Genomic DNA, 6,520 nt, shown 5'->3' on the forward strand with positions numbered 1-6,520 from the left:
CTTTTTGCCCGATTTCTGTTTTACAATCTTTCTTTAATAATATCATCATATTTGATTCAGGTTTCAACTCGAAATTGCGTTATACGAGCACGTCAAAAGTGACTTGCTACGCACGTATAAGTTAACAAAATGGTGAAAATATGCTAAATTTTAAAATTAATATATATCGTCAGAATGCAGGGGAACACCTATTTTTTATTTCATTTTCTTGAAGTGTATGTATCATATGTATGATTTATTATCAAATAAAGAGAACAAAAGTTGATTAAGTCATCATTAATTGCATATTCAATTTAAAAAAAATAATTTCGACAATCAAACAAATTATGACATTTTCTTAGGCCAAAATACCAAACTTAATTAACATTAACTTTCTTTCTTAAGAAGTTCATATATTAAAGTTAAAAGTATATAGTTTGACAGTGCATCATTTCTTTACATTTTTAAAGATGTCATCATAGTAAAAAATTATAATTCATTGCGGTATGTAATAATCTATTTGCACCAAAGTGGTTACTGCATAGTAAATACACGGAGGAATTTTTCTACAATTTTTAGTTAGTTGTGTATGGCTCGATGGTCTGTGCTCGTGTCTAAGGCATTCAAGGTACCGAGATCGAGTCTCACCTTGGGAAACGAAATAAGATTTTTTTTTATTATCCGTATTGTTTGTTCAAATTTATTTCTTAGTGTATTATATAGATTATACACATGATTTATAATGAAATCTAGATAAAAAGTAACTTATGTCTTTATTATTATGTAACAACAAATGTGGTTTATGACATTATACGCAGAGGGATCTTTGATCGGATTGTGATACCGGCTATTGTATTCGCGTTAGCAAGGTCCTCTCTATCATATATTATAAATAATTAAAGAATCTGAGAAAATCAATCAATCAAAATATCTTTTACAAATCAATTATCTTTATTTAAATCAATGCATATAACCTATAATTCGTCATAGTGACGAATTAAATCTAGTTAATGTTTTTATCTTATACACAAATTGTTATATCTCGTTTTCATTTCCCAAAGAACAGATTATGGTAGTATAGTTTCTGTATTGATTTCAGTAGTATAGTCGGTAATAATTATATAATCTTTATATTAAATAAAAACAAATCTCATTTGAAAGTTACAAACCGATAGCACGCGTCCGATATTGAATGTCGTCAATTGCGATGTCACCCCTACGGTAAACTACTTTTCCCAATAGCCTTCAAACACAATGTAATTTTTTCCATAACCGTTGTGCGCAAATTGTGCTACTACGGCATTTCGCCACCGATCTCCTTGGTTACCACTTTTTTTCCATAACAGTTCGTCCCCCAAATCCGATTTTCTGTAAACCGTGAGTGATCCAACTTCATGTCCGTACATGTGATAGTAGAATGATAAAGATACATGTTGCCCTGGTGGTAACAATTGACTTCTCATGCGAGCTGACTTCCAGTTACTTGTAGATATTGTTTTAATGTAAACATAATGATCACCTGTACGTGGAAATAAACAAGCAGTTAGTAATTAAATTTAATTAGGCTATATATTATCATGCATATAACCTTATTGATTCTGTCAAAAATCTTTATTTCTTTATTTTATTCTTTCCTTAGCACTGTTTTGTCCGTCAATATTATCTTGAGATCAATTACATCTAGCTACGTCAATTTTTCAGAGTATATTCCTTATATCCAGGAATCGCGTCGATGTGGATATCCTTTCATGGTGCGCAATAAAAAAGGTATACGCGTGATTTAATGAAATCACGTTTGCAATCATATGTATTATAATTAAACCAAATTTGGTAAATTTCAGATCATATTTCATCATATGAAAATGAAAATACGTGCGTAGCGCATATAACGCGTGCGTACGTGCGCTTACAATTTAAAAAAATGAGTGAGTAGTGAGTACATTTCAGGCAATTTTAAGCGTTTAAAAATTGCCATGAGTGCGCAGAATTTTGCACTGCGCGTTAAACTATACTGCGGTACTCTTTTTGCCTGATTTCTGTTTTACAAACTTTCTTTAGCAATTTCATCATATTTTATTCACTTTTCAATTTAAAACCACGTTATACAAGCACGTTAAAGTGACCGGCTTCGCACAAAATGGTGAAAATATGCTATATTTTAAAATGAATATAGATCGTCAGAATGCTCGGGAAACCCTATTTTTCATTTTTTAAAGGTATATGTATCATATATGCATGGAAGATTTATTATGAAATTAAGAGAAAAAAAAGTTGATTACGTCATCATTGCATATTAAATTTAAAAAAAATTAATACAATCAAACAAACTATGACATTTTCTTTGGCCGAAATAACAAACTTAACATTAACTTCTTCTTTAAAATGTTTATATATTGAAGTTAAAAGCCAAAAGGGTTACTGCATAGTAAAGACACGGAGGAATCTTTCTTCAACTTTAGTCAGTTGTGTATGGCTCGGTGGTCTGTGCTCGCGTCTATAGCATTCAAGGTACCCAGATCGAGTCTCACCTTGGGAAACGAAATAAGATTTTTTTTATATCCGTATTGTTTGTTCAATTTCATTTCTTAGTGTTAGATTAATTTACGAATGATTTATGATGAAAAGGTAAAAAAAAATGACTTAGGTCTTTATAATTATGTAACAAGGGTTGTTTATATTATACGCGGAGGGATCTTTGATCGGATAGTGATACCGGCTATTGTATTTGCGTTAGCAAGATCCTATCTTCATAGGCCTATATTATAAATAATTAAAGATTCTGACAAAATCAATATATATATTTAAAAAATGAATTTAATTATTAAAATCAATGCATATAACCTAAAATTCGTCATAGTGACGAATTAAATCTAGTTCAAATTATAATATATGGCTTTTTGAATATTTCCGAAATTTTACTGTATTAAACATTATGTGAAAACAATTTAGATTTTTGGCATAGTGACCACTAGAAGTGTTTATTTTACACCACACTTAACCTCTCATGTGCTAGTAGACATTTCTACTAATAACCCTAATAAACGTACAACGATTTCCTGAATGACCTTTGATGGTCCAGTTTTTCTTTCACCAATTCTTCCATCCCTTCCACCACAAGTCCGCATCCAATCAAAACCATCACCTCTTTCTTGAGTCCAGCCATAACCAGTACTCTCAAAATCTGTTTTGACTATAAAACATATATGCTATGACGTTATCGAAATTCCTTCACTTGCACTGATGAAGGACTAGTTTTGTCCGAAAGCTCTGCTAATTTTTCTGGCTGTTTTACTTTATCGTTTTGATTTAGCTTTTCGCTTTTTTTTGTATCTCCATTGAGATCCAGCCACTGATACCCACAGCATTGTCATTTTTCAGTAATTTGCCTTTGGATTTATTTATATATATATATATATATATATATATATATATATATATATATATATATATATATATATATATATATATATATATATATATATATATATATATATATAATATATATATATATATATATATATATATATATTATTATTATTATTATTATTATTATTATTACAGTTGATTGTACATTACAGGGATCAATTTGGCCGCGCCCTGGTTGGAAACTTTTATATTATGTACAATATTTAGGTTTTTAGTCGCGTGGAAGCGACTCTATAGTTCACTAAGTCGGTCGGTCGGTCTGTCTGTCTGTCTGTCGGTCTGTCTGTCTGTCTGTTGGTCCGGTATCACTAAGCGTTTTATCGCTTTATGACCTTATCTTGATATCAGTTTAATCTAGCTAAGTAAATTTTTCACAGAATATTCCTTATGGCCAGGAATCGATGTGGTTATGTTTTCACGGTGCGCAATAAAAAATTACGCGGTCTACGCACGATTTAACGGAATCACGTTTGTAATCATATCTTAACAACCATGAATCACAATTAAATAAAATTTGGTACTCATAAATTTCAGGGCATAAATCATCATATGGCAATACAATTACGTGCGTAGCGCATGTAACGCATGCGTACGCGCGCTTAAAATTTTCAAAATTTATTTTCGATGAAATAAGAGTACGTTTCAGGCAATTTTAAGCGTTTACAAAATTGCCATGAGTGCGCAGATTTTTGCGCGCGCACTGCGCGTTAAATATTATTGCGCACACTTTTGGCCCGATTTCTGTTTTCTTGAATTACTTTTCAACTCGAAATTACGTTATACGAGCACGTCAAATGTGACAGGCTACGCACGTGTAAATTAAAAAAATATAAATGTTTTTAAACATTTCAACATTTTTAAACATGTTCAGTAATTTCGGTCAGTATAGTTCACTATGTCGGTCGGTCCGTCTGTCTGTCGGTCTGTTTGTCTGTCGGTCCGGTATCACTATGCATTGTAGCACGCGACTTAATGGCTGTTGGCCTTGTTTTTATTCATGCAGGTTTTTTTACAGTGCCTCACAATGTTATTTTATGTCCGTTCATTTTTTTTTATTAAATCGAAAACAAAAGGAAATTAGAATTTTGAAAGTGTGCAATAAGCAATTATGTCCGATTTTCACTTATATTTTCAAGTATTTTTTATTAGTGGTAGGCCTACTGTTCCACGCGTATATTTATATTATCAACCCATTGCCAAAAGTAAATAGACCCAGTGTACCAACAGATTTTAAGCCGGTTACAAATACTTCTAATTTAATGTTTAAAACGATTGAATGTATCAAGACTCAAGGAAACATTTGTAATGTAGCCTAGATAAGAACCAATTTGCATCTAGAGCTCAACGATGCTGTTAATTCTTTTCTCCATAATATTTACCAACGCCTTGATCCAAACAAAGTTATGTTAATGGTCTATCTTTATCGATTTCCCCGGTTCATTTAACACTATTTTACATCATATTTTAATTGAGAATGCGTCAATAAATGTCAGTACCCATTGTAGTACATTGTAGGAGATTGTTAATAGACAACATTTCCGGTATAGTAATAGGAAAGAAATTTACGCGAAAATATCTTTCAGAACAATTATTCATTGTTGCAAATATTTACGCCTCCATTCTATATATTATCCAACGATAATATATACTTTACAATTTAATTCCGAATGTAAATGTTGTTAATGGATGGCTATACTTGTCTGTGTTATTATTCATACATCTAGATCCGTGGTTGACTTTTTAATAGGTTTGACAATGCTATACAATTCATTTCATAATTCATCATTTTCGCCGATTTTAGCTTGTAATTTGTATTAATTAAACAATTCATACATTCACAATTCTTGAAGATGAACAGGCAAAAAATTAGTTAACATACTTAGTATCTGTTACTGTACAATATTATTTTCAGATGTTTCCTTTATAAACCTCACTTCCTGAACAAGACCATTAAGTTTACAATTATGAACTATTTATAATAAGGAAGTTCATCTTAAATGTGTTGAATTGGTGCAGAGGATAGGCATTTGTATCCTGTCTCAAGGTTGTCAGGTCAGGTTTTGTTCCATGTAAGTTTACAGTTTTGCTGCTACCATCGCGTCAAAGGGCGCGTTTATACAACACGCATTACATGCATATTCTACACGCCTACGAGAAGTGTGTTGTATAACCAAAGATTGTATAGCGCCGCGTAGCGGCGCTATACAATCTTTGGTATAACAACAAAGGTTGTGTTTATGAACATTTAAAGTATCTGGATATGCCAGAGGTCTCTCCTGACAAGGCTAAATCAAAATTCTCCCTACCGTTTACAGACTTCTAGGTATCCGGCTACTCATGGCCTTATTTTCAGCCTGATTTGCGTGATTATCTCATAAAATACATTGTTTAATCCAGCAAGGTCGCCTTCAACTCCCCTGAGGACAAGCCAACCCTCCAAATTTGCCGGGCTGAGGTTGGTCCGGATAACCCAGGTGGTAGTACTCAAAAAAGTCATTAAGGGTCGTTAAGGCATGATTAATGACCCCAAAAGATGACAAGTTATCCGGATACTTGCTGTTCGTAAACGGGCCGCGATTTTTTTTTTCGTACATAAGTTGGGGACCCCCTCATGAAACGTCACAAAATAAACATGAATAATTCATCAGTTAAATTTTCTTGTTCCGTGTGCACCCAAGCGTATAGCAACAAGAAGTGATTACAGTAGTTTACACAAGTGCGGTACGATTCTAGGCCTATCTCCGTTGTGGTTGCCGCGTGCGATTTCATAATAGAATAGCGGCGTTTTGTGTGGATTGTCGAAATAATCAGCCTTTAGTTTATGGTGTGTTTAATATAATTTATTACTAAAGAATTACGTGTTAAAATTATAGTTTCTATTGATACTATAATTAGGCCTAATTGCTATTCTCTAAACCCATGTCTATTCTAGTGTTCATATACGCGCAGTTCCTTTGATTACATGCATATTGTTTGATAATAAAATAGCAGAATTAAAAAAATACAGTACACAAATTATACACATTCTTTATTCTTGTGGGTCTAAGCTTTCTTTGGGCTATATCCAATGAATTACTACTTAGTGTAATGCCTTGCCTAGCTGTCGATTAGCCTC

The 6,520-nt window shown here is 32.5% G+C and overlaps 1 long non-coding RNA gene across 1 annotated transcript; it reads right to left on the reverse strand.

The window, feature by feature from the left end:
* Positions 1–616: 616 nt before the first annotated feature.
* On the reverse strand, positions 617–6,143 carry LOC140056777 (uncharacterized). Its single transcript, XR_011846821.1, has 3 exons — positions 5,712–6,143; positions 3,027–3,169; positions 617–1,498 (listed from the first exon to the last, which is right to left on the reverse strand). It is a non-coding gene; the product is annotated as an uncharacterized lncRNA (long non-coding RNA).
* Between the last annotated feature and the right edge of the window lie 377 nt (positions 6,144–6,520).

This window comes from Antedon mediterranea, chromosome 1, assembly GCF_964355755.1.
Source record: "Antedon mediterranea chromosome 1, ecAntMedi1.1, whole genome shotgun sequence".
In the NCBI taxonomy this organism is placed as follows: Eukaryota; Metazoa; Echinodermata; class Crinoidea; order Comatulida; family Antedonidae; genus Antedon; species Antedon mediterranea.